The sequence below is a fragment of the Halichoerus grypus genome, chromosome 14 (genome assembly GCF_964656455.1).
Source record: "Halichoerus grypus chromosome 14, mHalGry1.hap1.1, whole genome shotgun sequence".
In the NCBI taxonomy this organism is placed as follows: Eukaryota; Metazoa; Chordata; class Mammalia; order Carnivora; family Phocidae; genus Halichoerus; species Halichoerus grypus.
In genome coordinates, this window is record NC_135725.1 from 79680862 (window position 1) to 79701885 (window position 21024).

At 41.9% G+C, this 21024-nt stretch overlaps 1 long non-coding RNA gene across 2 annotated transcripts in view; it reads right to left on the reverse strand.

Annotated features, from left to right (window-relative positions):
* Positions 1-602: 602 nt before the first annotated feature.
* LOC118523896 (uncharacterized) overlaps positions 603-21024 on the reverse strand; it is a 48896-nt gene continuing 28474 nt past the window's right edge. The window contains exon 7 of one of the 2 annotated variants that reach the window (XR_013443822.1): positions 603-3707. This is a non-coding gene — a long non-coding RNA (uncharacterized LOC118523896). The remainder of the gene's footprint in view (positions 3708-21024) is intronic. The other variant, XR_004911309.2, reaches the window with a different exon arrangement.

Sequence of the window (21024 nt, forward strand, 5' to 3'; positions counted from 1 at the left end):
ATTTCTATATATTAACAATGAACATGTGGAAACAGAAAACAAAAACACAACACTATATATAATTGCTCCAAATAAAATGAAGTAATTAGGTATAAATCATGTACAAAATTTGTACACAGAAAGTTATAAAATGCTGCTGAAGGAAATCAAAGAAGAGCTAAATGAATGGAAAGACATCCTGCTCTGTGAAAGACCCAGGGGGAGAGGATGACATGACAAGGTACAAACTGGGAGAAAATATTTGCAAGCCACATAGCCAACAAAGGACTTGTATCTAGAATATATAAGGATCTCTCAAAATACAATTAAAACAAAACAATCCAGTTAGAAAATGGGCAAAAGACATACACAGACATATCACTGAACACACAAGATGTTCAGCATCATTAAATATTAAAGGAGTATTAATTAAAACCAAAATGAGATATCTCTACACACCCAAAATGGCTAAAATTTAAAAAAACAAAAAAAGTGATAGCACCAAATGATGGCAAGGATGTAGAGAAACTAGATGATTTATACCTTGCTGGTGAGAATGAAAATTGTACAGTCACTCTGGAAATGAGTATGGAATTTTCCTACCATTTTAATCTTATGCTTACCAAACAACCCAGCAATTGAACTTAAACACTGATTTCAGAGAAATGAAAACAAGTTTACACAAAAACCTGTATATGAATGCTCAAACAGTTTTATTCTTAATATTATTACATATTCATAATAGTCCAAACCTGGAAACAATCCAACTGTCCTTCAACAAGTGAATGATTAAAAAACTCTAATACAGCCATACCACGGAATACTATTGATTGATTTACACAATGGCTTGGATAGATCTCAGGGGAATTATGCTGTGTAAAAGAAGCCAACCTCTTGAGATGACATCCTATACAATTTTAGACAAATTAATAAAATTACAGTGACAGAGAACAGGTTAAGGTTTGCCACGGTTTAGAGAGGGGAGAGGGATGGAGGGACAGAGGAGCCTGGTTATTTGGTGGTTTTTCCTTGGAGACTGGTATGTTCCACTGGGGATGGCAGGATTTGAGCTTGGGAAAAAGGTAGAGTTTCCAGGGCTATAGCCTTTAGGGACAATGCCCTACAGGATGACAGATGGCATCCTGGAGAGTGAAGGAAGGCCACATAATCAGATGATGTGAATGGACTCCATAGGTTGGGGAAAGTACCTTAGAGCAGGAGAGAATTCCAATCCTGTCTCCCATGTTATAAAATGCAGACAATGTCCAATAAATAAGAGGAGTGTTTCCCAAATGACAATAATCTCTACATGATCATCAAGACATTTGCCTTATCTATAGCTTACCTCTATTATTGTATATTCAGGGTCTTTGTTCAAATTGACTTGGGTCTAAGATGATAAATATTTGCATAAAATAAGAATTCTGCCTGTGTACTACCTAAAGCCATCTGGTGCCCCATCAGTCATACACATAACATGGTTTGCAAAGAAGAGAGAGAGAGAGAGAGAGGGCAAAGGGCATTCTGAGCAAAATGGCCTGAGCTGGAGGACAGAAGCTTGAGGGCAAGGGCTATATTCAGAGCCAAGAGTGACAGGAATACAGGGTGCTCGCGGGAGGGCGGGCAGGAGATGCGCTCGGTGATGAAGCTGGCAAAGAAAGGTCAGGGGCAGATTGTGAAGGAAGAGATTGGAATAATCACAGTCCACTCCACTCCTTTTGTTATCTCTCGCTCAGGCAGAAGGACTGGGCAAGTGTCCTGGGGACTGCGTGTTCTCATTCTCTCCCTCTGCTGCAGAAGTGCGGGCAGTCATGTGTAGCTGTGTTAACACTACACGAGGAAAACCAATCCCCCAGTCCCTTCCGGCTGCACACCTCGCCGCCTCCACCGCTTCCCTGCGCTGATTTGCATCCGGGCAGGTTGTGTAAACAAGGCTGTTAGGGGAATATAAATAACCACAGCCTGGATTGTGGTTCAATCGTCTGGTCTGGGGAAATCAGAATTTCCACTTATCTCCCATGCCAAGGTGAAGCCTCTTAACTGCTCACCAGGTTCTCACCCTCTCCCTCCCCAGATGCCAGTGCTAATCCTTAGCGCTGGATGGCTTCCTCTCGCCTGGCTCCTCCTCCATTCCTGCCTTCACAACCAGATGCTAACCCTCTGAGTTGTCAAACAGAACTGGGCTCTGTGATCACTTTGCTTGAGAGGGCTGGGCAGGCGAAAAAAGGCTGTGTTCCCTTAAGAGACATTCCCTGTCTATACCTTGCCCTTTTCAAGGTCATGAACTAAACCTTATTCAATCATATGGCCCCCATGACTGATCCAGTGTCTGGTTCCTGTACTTGGAGGTGAACAGCAAAGTCATTCAGAGTCTATTTAGCCTTGGATCTGAGTCCAATTCTAGCTTCACTGCTGTGTGACCTTAGGCAAGTCACTTAACCTTTCTGAGCAGTTATTTTATTTTCATCTACAAAGTTATAGATAATAATTGCACCTACCCCTTAGGATTATTGGGCGAAGGAAATTTAATGGTGTATGCTAAGTGCTTAGCATGTTTCTGGGATATAGTAAGTGCTAAATAAATTGTAACTACTTTGAGTCCTGTTCTGATGATTGTTGTTGTTGATGATGATGATGATAGTGCATATTCACTGCATTGATTCCAAGTGTTGATACCTATACTCCATGTCTCTGCAGACCCATTTCTAAGATTTTAGACAGGAGTTGAGGTGGACAAGAATAACTGAGAAGCATCTTCATGGTGATGGTGGAAACCCAGGGCCTGCAGCAGGAAGATTCAAACCCGAACAGAACCACTTAAAAGTGACAAGTTCTTTAAATTGTAGATTGATCATCCTTGAAGCTGGAATTCCAATCACTCACCTCCTGGGGTTCATTTGAGGACTCAGCTCAATGATGGTTTTGAAATCTCTGCACTGAGAGTTCTATCTTTCAAGACTTGGATGGTAGCAGAGGAGAGAAAACGCCATGGAGATGAAAACTTCACTCTGTCCCAGGGAACACATAGCCACTCAGTCTCCTTGCTGATGTGTGTAGAGCTCCCTTCATAATTAGCTCTGGATTCTGGCCTCTGCTTATCCCAGCCTCCTTCTCTCTCACCACACGTGAGTCACATGGGCATTCTTCCTGCTCTTTGAACACTTCCAGTTCATTCCACCTCAAGGTCTTTGCCCTTGCTCCTCTTTCTCGGGCCAGATCACCTTCCCCCAGCTCAGGGCATGGCTGGCTCCTTTGGACCATTTAGAGCCTGGTCCGACTATTACCTCCTTGAACCTCCTTCCCCGATGCCCAAATCAAGAATGTCCTGAGTCCTTTCTGTCACCTGGTCCTTTTTTCATTTTCAGCATGACACTTATAATCTGAACCTGTCACCTTTACTCATTTGATTATTTGTCGTATCTGTCTCTGCCACTGAAAGTGGAGTTGCCTGAGCGCAGGAAATTTGCGTGCTTCTTCAGTGCTCTATCCCAGTGCCTGGGACATCCTAGGTTGCTCCAAATACGGGTGCTGAGGGGTCTGAGTTGGGCAATAGAGGAGACAGAGGAGAAGGAAGTATGCTTTCCCGGAGAAAGTTGCCATCTAGATGAGGTTCTACGTTCCGCTCAGATTAAATGAGGCATGATACCATGCGATGGGAAATGGGCAAAGTCAATTGTCCAAGCTCCACTGGTGTGTGCACCTTGTGCAGTCACGTTGTCTTTTTCCATCTGGACAAGAGGGCCCAAGACAAAAAATACATATATTTATTACCAGTGGTGCTACTCACATCTTATTATTTAACGGGACATAAACGGTAGAGGGAAGGGAGATGGTGCAAATGGAAAAGGCCTCCTGAGAACAGTGTCACCTGTATCACAAGCATGCGGTCAGACTCCCTCCAAGTTGGGGCTATTTGTCCCATGACAGCTGCTTTACTAAGCACTTAGGCCTCCTCCCCTTCCTCCTCCTCATCTTCATCTCCATTGTGCAGGTAAAGAGGGGAGTCCCTCACTTCTAAAACCCATTATATTAGCTACAGCAGTCTACATTGCTTCTTCTGTTGACTGAGTTCTATCCCCCAGTCTGGCCACATCCCAAGTTTTAAGCACACAAAACCAAAAACTGTATCCATCAAACAACTATGTTTTAGAAAGAGGAGGAATTAACATTATTTATTTCAAGATGTCTTATGTAAGGGTCTAAGAAAACAATGTTTTCATGGAATTCCTTGCCATGCCAAGATAAACATTTACTCAGATAAACATATCTTTCCTTTGGTCACATAATACAGACTATACTATATACTTCTTTCCCTTTTCCCCTTAGCTACCAGGGAACTCAGAATGAAGTTCAATATCTCTTCCTAGAAAGTGTATCCATTCATTCATTCATTCATTCAGTAATGAGTAACAGCAAAAACAAAAGCAACAACTATACACAGGTACATAGATACAAAGATAAATATATAGCATAAAACTCTTTGCTAAGCACTGTGTTAGCAAAGTAGATCCACTAGAAGCCTGACAAACATTTATCATCTGCTCATTTTAATTTGTCTAACTCTGTGTTTACAATTATTTGGCCTGTTCTCTTTCTTAAGTTTGTCCCTAAAATACTTAGAAGAAATTGGTAGAGCATCAACCTTAAATGAGCAAAGTCATACCATTACATCATAATGATGCAGGAAGAAGAGTAGTTTGACCTCACAAGTCCTAGTGTGTAGGAAGCACATGTGTAGCATTTTATGCATGTGATTTCATTTCTTGACATCAAAGACCATTGCTTAAGAGCAGTCTTATAAACCAGAGAAGCCCAGGAACTCATGCTTCTTCAGAGCTGGAGCCAAGTCAGATTTCTCAGTAAAGTGAGGATGTTAAGTAAATACTGACCAATCAAAAGAAGTGTATTTGCTGAGATGCTGTGCATGGCTGGGAATGGGGGAATGTGTGTCCCATCGCTGAGTGACAACAGACAGCTCTTCCATACCAATCGGTTGCCAACTCCCATCGCTTGTACCCTGAGAGGAATCCTGGCCCATCTTCAGTACCACAGTCTTGGTTCTGACTTGCTAAGCTATCACTGCAGCTTCCTGCCCCTGGTCTCCTCAGCACCCAATGCCTGAGTGCCACTCTGCTACTTTGATCTCTCGCATGCCATTCCCTTGTGCAAACAATCCCTTTGGTTTCCAAGAATGGCAGCCGGGTTTCTCAGCTTGGTGTTCATAATCTTTCACAACCAGTCCCACCAAGCACACCGTCCTCAACTCACCCACTCTCTGTGGACCAGCTGGTGGTCCTATTCCTCGGGTCTAGAAAGAGAAGAAGAGATGGCTGGGATTCCAAGCCCAGAGTCTTGAGTGCATATTTGACTCGGCACCTGCCTACTATGACTGCAGTTTCCAGAAGCAGAAGCACAAAAGGCTAAGGGCTCAGGCTGCAGAGTCCGACGTTTCCACTACCCACTGGCCAGGTAAGCCTCAGACTGCCTCTCACTCAATACCTAGAGTTTTCTCCTCAATAAAATGGGAATAATAATAGGACCTAACTCACAGGATGTTTTTGTGAGGATTAAATTGGAAAATGCATATGAAATGCTTAGCCCAGTGCCTGACATATGGTTAGAGCTCAGTATATGTCAGCTAGGATTATGCTTCTCTTATAAGAATTTGCTTCCAGATCCTCTGTGGACTCCCAGCTCTGGTGAACGTGCCAGACTTAATGTAAAGTCTGAAGGGTTCTAGTCTACTTTGGGCCTAGTGTATTAACTCAAAGCAGACTCAAGCCCACGCTTGAGCCCCTCTCCAGGTCCATACCCTAATCCTATCCCTTGACAACCCACCATTCCAATGGCACTGGGAAGCATGGAAAGCTAAAGCCAAGACAAATCTCACCTAATAGGTAAAGAGAAGGGGGTTGTTCCTAAGATGTAGAGCCACGACTCCAGAACAATGGAGCCTCTATGTAAGAAGAAAGTCCAAGTCTGGCTTCCCACAGCAGCCGTATGAACCAAAAGAGGATGTATCCAAAAGTCAAATATGCACTCAAGAGCCAGGAACTTACTACCACCATTCGACCCGCAGGAGGCTTCCCTTGTCTGTATGTGATATAATAATGCCTTTACCCTTCCCCACATTTGAGCTCCTCCTCTTCCTGTGTGGAGAGAAGGCTGGATCCCCCCAACTCCATTGCCCCTAAACCACGCAGTTTTAGAACCTGCCACTAAGGTTCACACTAGGCAGGTTTATGTCAACACCTCTTTGCTAGAGATTCTCATTCACCTTAAGACATCCAGCTTTCTTTCATTCATTTATTTAACCCATGATTATTGAGCCTCTCTTAGGTGGAAGGCCCTAAATGAGATGGGACGATACAACGTTGAATAGAATAGATGCAGTTACTGATCTCAGGGAGGTTACGAAAACAAGGTAGAAGAGAGAGAAACAAACATGGGAAAAATACAGAAGTAAAAGGTGTGATACCCACTATAAATGAAACCACCCAAATGTCCTAAGGAGAACCATGTGGGAGGTGCAATGTATATGGGTGGGAGAGGGTATCAGAAGGACTTCCTGGGGAGTAACATTTAAGCTGAGACCAGAAAGGCAAGTAGAGTCAGATAGTTGAAGGAAGGAGGCAAGGGTTTCAAGCAGAGGAAACAGCATGTGCAAAGGCCCTGAGGATGGAGCCAGAGAAAAAGCAACTGAGGCTAGAAAGGAGTGGGCAGAGGGCACAGTGGCAGAAGAGGACCCTGGAGAGGGAGAGATTCCAGGGAGAGGTTTCTTAATCACCTCCAAAACACAATTTGAATGTCACTTCCTCTGGGAAGTTCTCCCAGGCTGCGCCAACCCCCCACCATGAGAAATTACTGTCCTTCTGGAGGGCAGATCTCCGTTTTATTTGTTTTATAGTGTATGTGGGCAATGTTCTGCATGTCTATCTCCCTGTTACTGGAACACAAGGAACCTTACTAAGGCAAGGAATTCATATTCTTCATCTCTGCTCCTCCGCTCCTTCTTACAAATGCCCAGGACAAAATGACTATTCAATGCATGTCTGCTGCATTTCTTTTTGAGATACAGCATGAAAGTCTAAGTGACTTAGAATACAGAGACGAGATTTTTATTAAAATAATGCAGATCAGAATGTTTGTCACTCTTATGGGATGAAATGTGTCCCGTGTTTCCTTATTATTGGCCATCAGGATTTTTTTTCTGTTTTCTTTCCAGCCCTGTTGCCTAATTAATTCTTATTAATGTTTCTGAAGTTGCACCACTACCAATAATCACCATGCCACCAATAACTTGACTCAAAGCTGGCCATTTTACAGGAGGGAGCCGTTGAGTGCGCCGAAGTTTGATAAATAATGAATCGCTGCAGGGCATTTAGAAGCTTGTAATTTAAAAACAAAATATGGGCCATAAGATAGATAGAATCACCTTGGATGATCAGCTCTGGATATCTTTCTACAAAGTAATTCTGTGAGTATGGAATTCATTTTCCCCAGGCACTGAGCCTGGTGACAAGATAGCTATGGTGCGGCGAGGTGGCGCCAAGATTGGACAATCCCTTCAGCTCGCCACCGGCCTGGCCTGAATACTCCTGCCTGCTGTGTGACCATCTAAGCAGAAAGTCGGTTTTGATTCTGAAAGGTCAAGGGTCAGAATATGGGATGAGACACTATTTCCCCAGTGTTTTATGGAACACTGGTATCCCATTTGGTATAAATGGGCACTTCATACTAATGAATAATGTATGGTCCGAACATTTTTGATTCAAACAAACAAACTACAGTATTTTTTTTCTTCAAGTCTTTTAAGAGTCTTTGATATTCTGATTTGATGAATTATGAATTACAAAGATGGGAATATGGCATGCAGTGTTTCCCAAATATGTTTGAACCAGAGATTATTTTCTCAATATATATATATACATCACCATGGCTCATAATCATGACTGGAGCAGTCACATGGTCTGAATATTTTAGTCCCTACAGTAATCACATAAAATAGAAACATCCCAGGCTTTAGATTTAGAAGGCCTGGGTTCAAGTCCCTGATGAGTCATTTAAAAACGTGTCCTTATTAAGCATGTCACCTAACCTTGAAGTCTCAATTTCCTTACCTGTAAAGGAAAGTGAAGTCATCAGTTCCAATTTCATTAGCTTAATGAGATAATTAAATATGTTAATAGGTATTAAAGTGCTTTTAAGAAGTGTAAGCACCATGCAATTTTTGTTTTTATTACTAATAAAGTTCAATATACTTTAAGATGTCTATACTACCCAAAGCAATCTACACATTCAATGCAATCCCGATCAAAATAACACCAGCATTTTTCACAGAGCTGGAACAAACAGTCCTAAAACTTGTATGGAACCAGAAAAGACCCTGAATAGCCAGAGGAATGTTGAAAAAGAAAACCAAAGCTGGTGGCATCACAATTCTGTATTACAAGCTGTATTACAAAGCTGTAATCATCAAGACAGTATGGTACTGGCACAAAAACAGACACATAGATCAATGGAACAGAATAGAGAGCCCAGAAATGGACCCATAGCTATATGGTCAATTATTCTTCAACAAAGCAGGAAAGAATATCCAGTGGGAAAAAAGACAGTCTCTTCAACAAATGGTGTTGGGAAAATTGAACAGCAACATGCAGAAGAATGAAACTGGACCACTTTCTTAAATCATACATGAAAATAAATTCAAAATGAATGAATAACTTAAATGTGAGACAGAAAACCATCAGCGTCTTAGAGGGGAACACAGGCAGCAACCTCTGTGACCTCGGCCGCAGGCAACTTCTTGCTAGACACGTCTCCAAAGGCAAGGGAAACAAAAGCAAAATTGAACTATTGAAACTTCAAGATAAAAAGCTTCTGCACAGCAAAGGAAACAGTCAACAAAACTAAAAGGCAACCTACAGAATGGGAGAAGATATTTGCAGATGACATACTGGATAAAGGGCTAGTATCCAAGATCTATAAAGAACTTACTAAGCTTAACACCCCAAAAATAAATAATCCAATCAAAAAATGGGCAGAAGACATGAACAGACATTTCTCCAAAGAAGACATCCAAATGGCCAACAGACACATGAAAAAAATGCTCAACATCACTCGGCATCAGGGAAATACAAATCAAAACTACAATGACATACTACCTCACACCAGTCAGAATGACTAAAACTAACAGCTCAGGAAATGACAGATGTTGGCGAGGATGCGGAGAAAGGGGAATCCTCTTACACTGTTGGTGGAAATGCAAACTGGTGCAGCTAATCTGGAAAAAGGTATGGAGGTTCCTTAAAAAGTTAAAAATAGAACTACCTTATGGCCCAGCAATTGCACTACTAGGTATTTATCCAAAGGATACAAAAATACTGATTTGAAGGGGCACAGGCACCCCAATGTTTATAGCAGCATTATCAACAATAGCCAAACTATGGAAAGAGCCCAGTGTCCATTGACTGATGAATGGATAAAGAAGTTGTGGTATATATATACACAATGGGATATTACTCAGCCATCAAAAAAATGAAATCTTGCCATTCACAATGATGTGGATAGAACTAGAGTGTGTTATGCTAAGCAAAATAAATCAGTCAGAGAAAGACAAATACCATATGATTTCACTCATATGTGGGATTTAAGAAAAAAACAGATGAACATAGGGGAAAGGAAAGAAAAATAAAATAAGATAAAAACAGAGAGGGATGCATACCGTAGGAGACTCTTAACTATAGAGAACAAACTGAGGGTTGCTGGAAGGGAGATAGGTGGGGAGATGGGGCAGCCGGGTGATGGGCATTAAGGAGGGCACTTGTTGTGATGAGCACTGGGTGTTATATACAAGTGATGAATCACTAAATTCTATTCCTGAAACTAAAAAAATTTTAAAAGTTTAAAAATAATAAAATAAAAATAAATAAATAAATAAATAAATAATAAATAAATAAAGTTCAGTATAAAGACTAAGCATCCAGAGGAGGGTGATAGCAAGCTTACCAGAGTAGGGAGATTTCAGATAGATAAAATTCTCCCTGAGAAATGTTATGTGAACTACCCACACTCATCAGACTGGTCGTGGCTGAGCCAGTATTAGAATGAAAAAGATATGGGTCCCAGCTCAGAGGTTCTTTCTCCTTTATCTTGGAAAAAAAAAGACATTAATTAAGGAAAAAGCTAAGAGATCTATAACCCTAGAACACAGTATTACAGATTTCTCAGTCTTGCTTCATACGTTCTGGCATCTGAGACTGGTCTACAACTCTTCTGGAAAGAGATCTAAACGAAGCTCCACATAGGAGGATCTGAACTTACAAGAATGTGTAGATTTTCACAAAAGGAGAATCCATCATGCAATCTTTTTTTTTTTTTTTTTTTTTTTTTTTTTTTAAGGCATGTGCTTTGGAATCAAATAGACCAGGAATCAAGTCAAGGTGCTGGCATTTATCAGCAGTATGGCCTTATGCGAATTCTTCAACACTGTCATCTTCAATTTGCTTATCTGGAAAATAGATACTGTGTTTAACAGAAATTAATATTAAGATGAAATAGTGTCTGAAAACATTCAGCCCAGTGCCCCAAACACAGTAGGCTCTCAAAGCTAATCTCTCTGGCCTGGCCCTTTCCTTTCTATAGCACCCCATTGATACTTCTAGGTGGATTCAGTATATCCCAACTTTAATAATTGTTTCTGAGACTCTAGACTATACCATGTGGTTCCTTTATCAAAGCAGATGGGCAATTCTCTCTGTATGGCAGTTGTTCTAATACACTGTAATCTTCATATTTTAGACATATTTTAGACACTTTCTTCCTTTGTTCGGCTGATAACACTGGAGGCTTTTCCAGGAGACTGACTAATGCAACTCAGTTCAGTATGAAAACACTTCTGTCGTTTTTCATTTCCCTGATGAGACTCTCACTGAGATTTTCATTCCTACCCCCCTTTATAAGATCCTCTGAGGGGCCTTCCTTAATGGAGTCCCTGCAGATGTGCTTTCTGTCAGGGGTTCTTCCAGGCACTTCACAAATAACGCAGGATTGGGTGCACTGTGCACCTTTTCCAGTTCGTTAAACATTGCTTAACTATTTTTTTTCAAATGTTGTGGCGTCAGTAAAAAAGTCCTTAAATGCTTTAAGGGCCACGCGCCGGTTCCATTAATATTCTATACCCAGAAAGTTTTAAGGGATTCATTTATTCTGAAGTCATCTCTCAGCTTTTCTCTAAGAGCTTTTTGATGTCTCACCAGCTACCCCAAGCCCTCCATGAAAAGCTCTGAATTGCTTCATCCATCCCCACCCATCCTCTAGCTTCAGACACTATGGGCAACTCTTGGAGCTGGATGTCCAGACTTAGGAATAAAACAGATCTTCACGACAGGACCAGCTCAGGGAAAAATTAAAAATTTTGTCAACAGTATCGTTGAGATCACCATAAATGGAAAGTTGTGAATTCTGTGTGATTTTCTAGGATGAGGGGATGAAATAAACGGACTGTTTTCCTGATAAGATTAGTATCTTTATATAGGTCCTGATTTTTTAAATACTAGCAAGGCTTTGACTCCTACCCAAAAGATCCTACTTCTGAGAGCTCACCAGACCAAGAAATTCCAAAAGGTGAAACCATGGGGTTCTCTGGCCAAGATGACAGTTTCAAGGGTCTCTGGGAGAAAAGTTTCTTTGTTCCCATTAAGATGTGATTTTCACTCTTATTGTATGTGGGCTCTCGGTGTATAGGCTAGTTTGTGACTCACATATCAGGTGTAAGGACTGCTCAGAAGTCTATGTCCAAGCAAAAATGTCCCATTACATGTGGAATATTTCTCAGTCATTTTGTTCCTTCCTTGGTGAGTAATTACCTTGAAGAAAACTGAGGGGAGGGGAAACCCCAAATCCACCGACTTCTCTTGTATCCTCCCCTTAAAGAACAACATCCTTACAGGCATGTGCGCACGCACGCACGCACACACACACACACACACACACACACACAGAGCTTTCTAGGGCACCTCACTAAGCCAGCACCCAACCTCCACCCTTTCTCAAATGCCTTAACTCTATAAGAAAACACATGTCTCCAGAAAACTGATCAAGATTGAAAGCTACTATTAGAAATTTCAGAAATAAGGACATGATGATTAAGAAAATGTCTTAGAAGTGGGCAGTGTTCTTCCTTAAATTATACAATAAGGAAGTCCAGTACTGAGAAAAGCACCCTTGGAGAGACTAGAAAACCCGGAATCTAATTTCAGCTCCATGAGTTCCTAGCTGTGTTACCTTGAGCTTGTCACTGAACCTCGTTAAACCTTGGAATTTTCACAAGGAAGTAGAGAACATAATTTCTGAACCAAATTAGATGGTGGATCTTTAAAAAGACTTTGGAATTTACAAAGTAAACTTCATTAATAATAATCTTGTGACACAGACCAGTCAGATCATCTTATTCCCACCTTATGGATTGAAGAAATCTAAAGTGGGAAAGATAAAATTACTTTTCTAATGACTCAGAACTAGCAAGGAGCAGAAGGGAGACTTGTAACCACATACCCTTTTAAAGATCTTTGCATTGTAGCAGGCTGCCTTTCCCTTGCAAAAGAAACAAATTTAACTGCAATGTGACTTTCTTGTTTTTGTTTGGTACTTGTTTCATTTTGTTTTGTATGGTGATAGGAACATGTAATATGAGATCTACTCTCATCAAAATTTTAAGTGTATAATATGGCATTGTTAACTGTGGGAAGTGCTGTGTGGCGGATCTCCAGAATGTATTCATCTTGCATAACTGAAACTTTGTACCCACCGAATAAGTACCTCTTCCCCCAGCTCCCCAGCCCCTGGCAGCCACCATTCCATCCTCTGCTTCTCTGACTTTGACTATTTTAGATATCTGCTGGGAGTGGAGTCATGCAGCATTTCTCCTTCTGTGACTGGCTAATTTCACGTAGCATAACGTCCTCAAGGTTCATCCATGTTGTTACATGTGGTAGAATTTCTTAATGCTTAATCAACTCTGTTTCGTTGATTTTTTTCTACTGTTTTTCTATTCTCGAATTCATTTGTTTCTGCTCTAGTGTTTATTATTTCCCTTTTTCTGCTAACTTTGGGCTTAGTTTGATCCAGGTGCACGTGAGAAGAATGTTTAATCTGTCCTTTGGTGGAACGTTCTATATATGTCTGTTAGATCCATTTGGTCTATAGTGTTGTTCAGGTCTTCTGTTTCCTTATTAATTTTCTGTCTGGATGTTCTGTTCATTATTGAAAGTGGGGTGTTGAGGTTCCCTACCATTATTCTATTGCTGTCGGTTTCTGCTGTCAGTTCTGCCAGTGTTTGCTTTATATATTTAGGGGCTCTGATGTTGGGTGCACACATGTAGTTATAATTGTTATATCTTCCCGGTGAATTGACCCTTTTTATCGTTATACAATGTCTTTTTCTTTTTGACTCTTGTAAAGTTAAGTTGTTATCAACTTAAAATAGGTTATTATAACTATCAGATGTTTTATGTAAGCCCCATGGTCACTACAAAGAACATACCTGTAAAACATACACAAAACCTTCAAAAGAGAAAAGAATCAAAGCATATCAATAATAATAAAAAAAAGAAATCAATGAAACACAAAGGAAAACAGCAAGAGAGGAAGAAGGGACAAAAGAACCACGAAGCAGACAGAAAACAATTAACGAAGTGGAAATAAAAGGTCCTTCCTTATCCATAATTACTTTAAATGTAACTGGATGAAACTCCCCAATCAAAAGATGAGGAGTGACTGATGGATTAAAAACAATTTAACCAAACGCTGTTTACAAAAGACCTACTTTAGATTTAAGGACCGACATGGGCTGAAAGTAAAAAGATGGAAAAAGACATTCCATGCAAATAGTAAGGAAAGAGAGCAGAGGTGGCTGTACTTGGATCAGACAAAATAGACTTTAAGTCAGGAAACTGTCACGGCTGCCTTGTTCACGCCTCCCATGCAAGACTCAGTATGCTAAGAGACCCGGAGTCATTGAATTGCTTCAGGTAGAGCAAAGCGTTGGGAAATCTTTATTTACCTTATTCATCTCAGCTTGCTATAAAAGAACTCTCTGCTCATGCAGGTGTTATTCTCTGAGCAGGGTTTTTTGGCACAACCAATTGGAGGTTTGGCAGCTGCCGGCTGACGGATGAAGTACGACACAAGGATGCAGGGACACGTATAGACGCCCTGGGAAGGGGGGCAAATCTCATGCATGGATTGAGGCTTAAGGACAACCTTGGGGAAGGGCTGAGGATGATGTCTGCTCATATCACTTGACAATAGAAATAAAAGCTGAAGGTTTGAAGGTTTCTATTTCAGGCCACCTTTAAATGTTTGCAAACTCCTAACATTAAAATAATCACTTCAAAGTGTCCTGTTCCCATTTCTCAGTAGGTGGGATTTTGTAACCCTCAATAGACCTTACTTCTCCAGGAGCCCCTTCAGACCCCTGCACCTCCCCAGAACCAGCCCACACTCCCTGGAACTTGCAGACATGACCCAGCTGTGCATTTTCCAGAATGCATTACAAAACCCATCTCCTTTACCTCTGTTCTCCTCATCCTTGATCCCTTCACCTTTTCCCAAGGATCCTTATTAGTTCTGATATGGAGAGAGCTACACAATATTTAAGTTACAAAAAATCTGTGGATTTAAGCACACAGTAGGCAGTCAACCGGTACTGGGTTAAAACAAAACTGGAAGGAGTTGCAAGATGCCCTCTCCACGTAAACACCTCTGCTATGAGAACAGCTGCCTGGGTCCCTCCTGGGTCCCTCCTGGGTCCCTCCTGGGCCCTTTGTGCCCCAGAGCAGCGTACAAATGCAGGCCACCTACTCCACAAGGGAAGCACGAGCTGTGTGTGAGTGCGTGAGGGAGAGTGCATTTCCACAACTAACAGAACGTCACAGAACCTCAAGGCCCATCGTGGCAGAAGCTTTGGCTGCAAAAGAAAAGACAGGCACACAGGGACATGAGTGGGGAGAGGAAAATACAGATCCAGAGAAGCGGAAACACAAGTGCAAGAAGGGAGCCTGGGGGGTCGGGGCAGGAGGGTAGGAGCCTGAGCCTTAGCGAGCTGCGTAGCGGGCTGAGGAAGAAAGGCAACTCAAATTCAATAAATCACAATCATAACTTGGAGAGCTTTTGTTCAGAAAGGACTCATGCAAATGTGTTAAAAAGCTGATGAAACCGTTTCTTCCCTGGGCGTGGGAAGTCCAGCAGTGGAGTTGGCCCAGGCCTCGCCCAGCCTGGGTGAGTGGGGAGACTCTGGACGGTTGTCAGAAACGGGATGGAGCCAGCAGCTGGGACTTGCCTTCAGGCAAACCCAGGTCCACATCGCCCCTGTGTGCCCTAGGGCATATCACTGGCCTCTCTGTACCTGACTGCCTGCCTCAGTGGCCTCGTGCCCACAATGAAGATAAAATATCTTCCTCCTAAGATTGATGCCAGAATTAAATGAGACCTTGCAGAGCCTGACAGTCAGAAAATAAACATTCAATAAAAATAAGACAAGTTTTAAGACAATTTGGGAAGATATCCCAGAGCCTTCTGCAGAGAGGGCTGGAAAATAGTATAATAATCATCTCCATTCATGAAGCTTTATGGGTTTTTAAAAGCCCTTTGAATAAAGAACTTATACAACTCAACACAAAAAAACCCAAATAATCCAGTCAAAAAATGGGCAGAAGACATGATCAGACATTTCTCCAAAGAAGACATTCCGGGGGTCCTTGGGTGGTGCAGTCGGTTAAGTTCTGACTCTTGATTTGGCTCAGGTCGTGATCTCAGGGTTATGAGATCGAGCCTTGCATAGGGCTCCGAGCTCAGCATGAAATCTGCTTGAGATTCTCTCTCCCTCGCCCTCTGCCCCTCCCACTTGTGCTATCTCTCTCTCTCTCTCTCTCTCTCTCAAATAAATAAATAAATAAATCTTTAAAAAAGAAGACATTCAGATGGCCAGATATTCAGATGACACATGAAAAGATGCTCGACATCACTCATCATCAGGGAAATACAAATCAAAACCACAATGAGATACCACCTCACACCTGTCAGAATGGGTAAAATCAAAAACACAAGCAACAACAAGTTTGTTGTTTGGCGAAGATGTGGAGAAAAAGGAACCCTCGTGCACTTTCAGTGGGAACCCTCGTGCAGACTGGTGCAGCCACTGTGGAGAGAGTATGGAGGTTCCTCAAAAAATTAAAACCAGAATTACCATACAATCCAGTAATTGCACCATTGGGTATTTGCCCAAAGAATATGGAAATATTAATTAGAAAGGATACATGCACTGCTGTGTTTATTACAGTATTATTTACAATAGCCAAATTATGGAAGCAGCCCATGTGTCCATCAATAGATGAATGGATAAAGAAGATGTCCTATATATATATATATATATAGGAATATAATTCAGACATAAAAAAGAACAAATCTTGCCATTTGCAACAACATGGATAGATCTAGAGAATATAATGCTAAGCGAAATAAACCAGTCAGAGAAGGACAAGTACCGTATGGTTTCACTTATATGTGGAATTTAAGAAACAAATGAACAAAGGGGAAAAAAGAGAGAAACAAACCAAAAACCAGACTCTTAACTAGAGAGAACCAACAGGTGGTTACCAGAGGGGTAGTAGGTGGGGGGATGGGGGAAATAGGTAAAGGGGATGAAGAGGACACCTACCTTGATGAACACTGAGTAATATATGGAATTACTGAATCACTAGGTTGTACACCTGAAACTAACATAACACTGTATGTTAACTACACTGGAATAAAAACAAAATTTAAAAAAAAACCCGTTTGATAGCCAGTGCTTACAACAGCCTCGTAGGGTGGGGCACACAAGGACCAGCGCTAATGTGGTGATTATGACAAAGGGTGCAGAGCTGGACTCCACCTGAACTCAAAACCTGCTCTTATGACCTGTTGGCCGTGAGGCCTTGAGCAAGGCTCACATGGTTGGCTCCTCATCCATGAAGTGTAGGCAACAATAGTTCCCATCTCATATGATTGTTGAGGGGATTAGCTGAATTCATGCTTCATGCTTAGAATCATACATGGAGTCTCTTCTCATTATCTTATTATTATCTTTCTTATTTTACAGAACAGCAAAAACAATCCTGAGACCCAAAGAGACTTAGGCACTTGCCCAAGCATCCCTAGGGGAGAAGTGAAGACCAAACCCAGGACACTAGACTCCCAGTTCAAGCACCTTCCTGCCTGCAAGGGTCTTCCTGGAGCCCCCCCTCCATGATCCACAGTTGTGGACAGGACACTCAACACCTGCCGGGCCTGGGGTTGCATCAAGATAGTTACAAGGAAGCTAAGTAGAGAAAATCCTCCAAGGAATTCAAAGAACAGAACCAGGAGCCGCTGAAGTCATTAAAGGTGTGAAATGAAAAATAGTGAGCAGGACTTTCCCACACACTATTCCCTCTGTCTGGAACACCATCCTCAGCTTCTTTCCTTTACCTGCCTACATACAAATCCTTTAGATGTATCAGTCCGGGTCTCCAAAGAACCAATGGGACGTTGTGTGCATATGTGTGTGTGTGTGTGTGTGTGTGTGTGTGTGTGTGTGTGTGTGTGTGTCTATTCTTTCTAGCTAGCTATCCAGCTATCTAGATTTCATGGAATTTGGCTCATGCAATTGTGGAATCGTCAAGTCCAAAATCCATAGGCCAGACTGACAGACTAGAAACTCAGGCAGGAGTTAGTGCTGTAGTCTCGAAGCAGCATTTCTTCCTCTCTGGGAAATTGGAGTTTTTGCTTCTAAAGCCTTCAACTAATTGGGCGTGGCCCATCTCCTTTATTCAGGGCTAATCTCTTTACTTAGAGTCAATTGATGATAGATGTGAACCATACCTAAGAAATACCCTCATAACTACACTTAGGTTAGTGTTTGGCTAAACAGCTCTGTACTAGAGCCTAGTGAAGTTAACACATTCAATCAACCATCATAGATGTCAGTTCAGCCTTTCCTTCCCTGAGCACACCTTCCCTGGTGCTTCAAACCAAACTCAAGGCCTCCTATTGTACTTTGAAGGCAGCCTACAGTTCTCCTTCAAGATATGCATTAAAATAATCATGATAGGGGCGCCTGGGTGGCTCAGTCGGTTAAGTGTCCGACCTTGATCTCAGCTCAGGTCTTGATCTCAGGGTTATGAGTTCATGCCCTCGAGTTAGACTCCACACGGGGCATGGAGCCTACTTAAAAAAAATCATAATCATAATCATAATAGTTTACATAAGTCTTTGTTGAAGATATAAGCACCATTATGATGAGACTCTTTCTTCAGGACTCATGGGGCCCAGTGCTGTGTCTGGCTCTCTGTGCTCAACATTTACATTTAGTTGAATGCTTGAAAGTTCACCTTTCTAAGACAATGGTTCTCTAGGAATGATAGTAGCAGCTCAGCAATAGATGCATGGGGCTCTGTCATTCTAAAAACATTTTTTAAAATTTATTTTGTAACTTGCTTATCAATTTCTAAAATTTTTGTAAAAACAGTTTGGGGGAAATCTTGTTTCCTCCTTAGGAAAAAAAAGAAAGAAAGAAAGAAAGTGGCCAGGGTTTTCTTTCCCTGCATGGATGGGAAGCATGGCCTTTGGGGGGTTACCAGAGCATGATAAGAGGGGTGTTGAAGTCTGGAGAGAAATGTTCAGACTAGTTTTTTCTTCCTTTTTCCTTCAGCACTTGGAGAGCTCCTCTTCATGTATTTATTGCCTGATTGGTTCCTTTGTTCCTTGAACATTTTTAGATCCTAAGCTCAGAGCAAGTCCCCTTGTTATCAATGTCAGCTGGGCCTGAGTCAGGGTTTAGTGCAAGTTTGGATGACTTTTATCCTGGCTTCCTGTGGGAAATGGCTGAACTGTGCTCTGCTGCCACTGTGGAGGGTGATGTATCTCCATTCTTCATGGAGCAGAATTCATAGACATGGCGGCATGTCACCGCATGAGAAAAAAGAGAACAGGAGTGAGGGAGAGTTATTAAATTGAAAGTGAATCTAGGTGAAGTAGGATTTATTGAAGACCAGTCAAATTGTATAGACTTACCAGTTAACTTGAAGAACAGTGGAAGGGAGGCTGTCTTTAGTTGGAAAAAAATCCCTTAATAAATGCTTTGGATGAAGACGAGACCTTAGTCTCGAATATCAGCCAGTGCCAAAATATCTGAGAAGAGATCAATGGCTCTTTATAGAAGATGGAAGAGTTTGGGGTTTCCTCGACAATCTGGGGGTTACAAGGTGAAGAGAAGATAGCAGAGGAAGGCCATATGCACGGCGAGAAGCTAGGAGCTGTGGATGCAGATTTCCCCTTCCCCGAACACACACACACACACACACACACACACCTTTCAACTCAGGAGCAATGTCTCCCTAATTCACAAGTGCCTGCAAAGAGAACTAGTTGCAATTTTTGTAAAAACAGAAGAAAATGATTGGGGTAGGCATGATGCCACAGAGAGTCCATTCTCAAGGATGCAGGAACCCTGAGCTCAGTTGGTGCCAAGGATGCAAACACCTCTGTGAATTCCCAGATACCCTGGGAAAAGCTTTGGCTATCCAGAGGATGCAGAATGAGCATGTTCCAACCCATTTTATCTGCATCTCAGAGCAGTTGACAATTAGAACAGGATAATGTATTCATCTCATTTAGTGGCCATAACCACTCTATGCAGTACATTATCATCCCCATATTATTGATGATTCAAGAAAAGCACTCATGGGACCAACTCACACAGCTAGTTAGGGACAGACCTGGGGCTAGAACTGTGGCTGCCTGACCACCAATCCCGTCATGAAGATAAATTATATGCCATGCACTGTTCGAGGTGCTTTTCATGCACTAGCTCATTTCATCTCTACTTCCTAGATAGGAAACTGGATGATAGAGGGACTACGTGGTTTCCCCAGGGTCATGGAGCTGGTAAGCAAAGAGCCAGTATTCAAGTACATGCAGTCAGTGACAGTGGGCACAAGTTTAACCACTAGGGGTCCCACCTCTGCCTTCCCACCATGTTCTGCTGCCTCCAACAAATCATTGTGTTACTTGCGCATTTCCAGTATGAAACAACATCCTTGTCTTCCTCCTGACTTAACTGTTATCTCCCTGCGGGCAGTTATCAGTTTATATCTCCCTTTTCTGGCTGCCCATATATTACTACACTATCTCGCATATCCTTGTGCTCACTTATGATACGCACCCAGTTTATGAGAGGCCAGACCGATGGATTATGCTTTGTATTTCAAAAATATTTGCATTAGGGATTCCAAAACCCCAACTGGAGGAAAGCAAATTAGCAACTAAAAACACCTTGGGTGGCAAGTCAATGGCTTCTGAAAGATACTAGATGGAGCTGTTTGAAGCTTTGATTAGAAACTCATCCAACCGTTCATCCACTGATTTATTCATTCAACAAACTTTTATTGAGCTTCTGCTATAAAAGGAGGAGGTGGGTAAGATGCAAGGATGACAAGGACACCTAGTCTTATCTGTAAAGAGTTCACATTCTCCCAGAGAAGGCAGAAACCTCTCCAAAATGGAGAACTTTATAAGAGGGCTTCTTAAGGAAACAGGCTGCCTTGAGAGGTGGTGAGATCCCTGTCAATGGAAGTATCCCTGTTAATGGAAGGACAAGGAGTCTGGATGACTCCTTGTAAAGGATGGTATAGATGGAATTCCAGCAGCAGATGTCTGTTTGGGTCTGACTAACTTTAAGTTCCCTGAAAGTATTAAGGTTCTATAAAAATAAAGCAGAGCCAGTCAAATGCCGTAATGACACGATCTGTTGGCTGCATTGGATAGAACACAGATCATGAAGAGTTGATTCCAAATAGTGGAAATAAGGAAGGAAGGGGAAGGTTTGCAGAGTGTGGGGGGCAATGAACAAAACTTTGGTTAATTTGAAGTCAACATATTTGTAGCTTTCAATAAGTTGGCTTTCCAACTTATTTAACCTCTGTGAATTTCAGTCTCCTAATCTCCAAGACAGGGTTAATGAGGCCC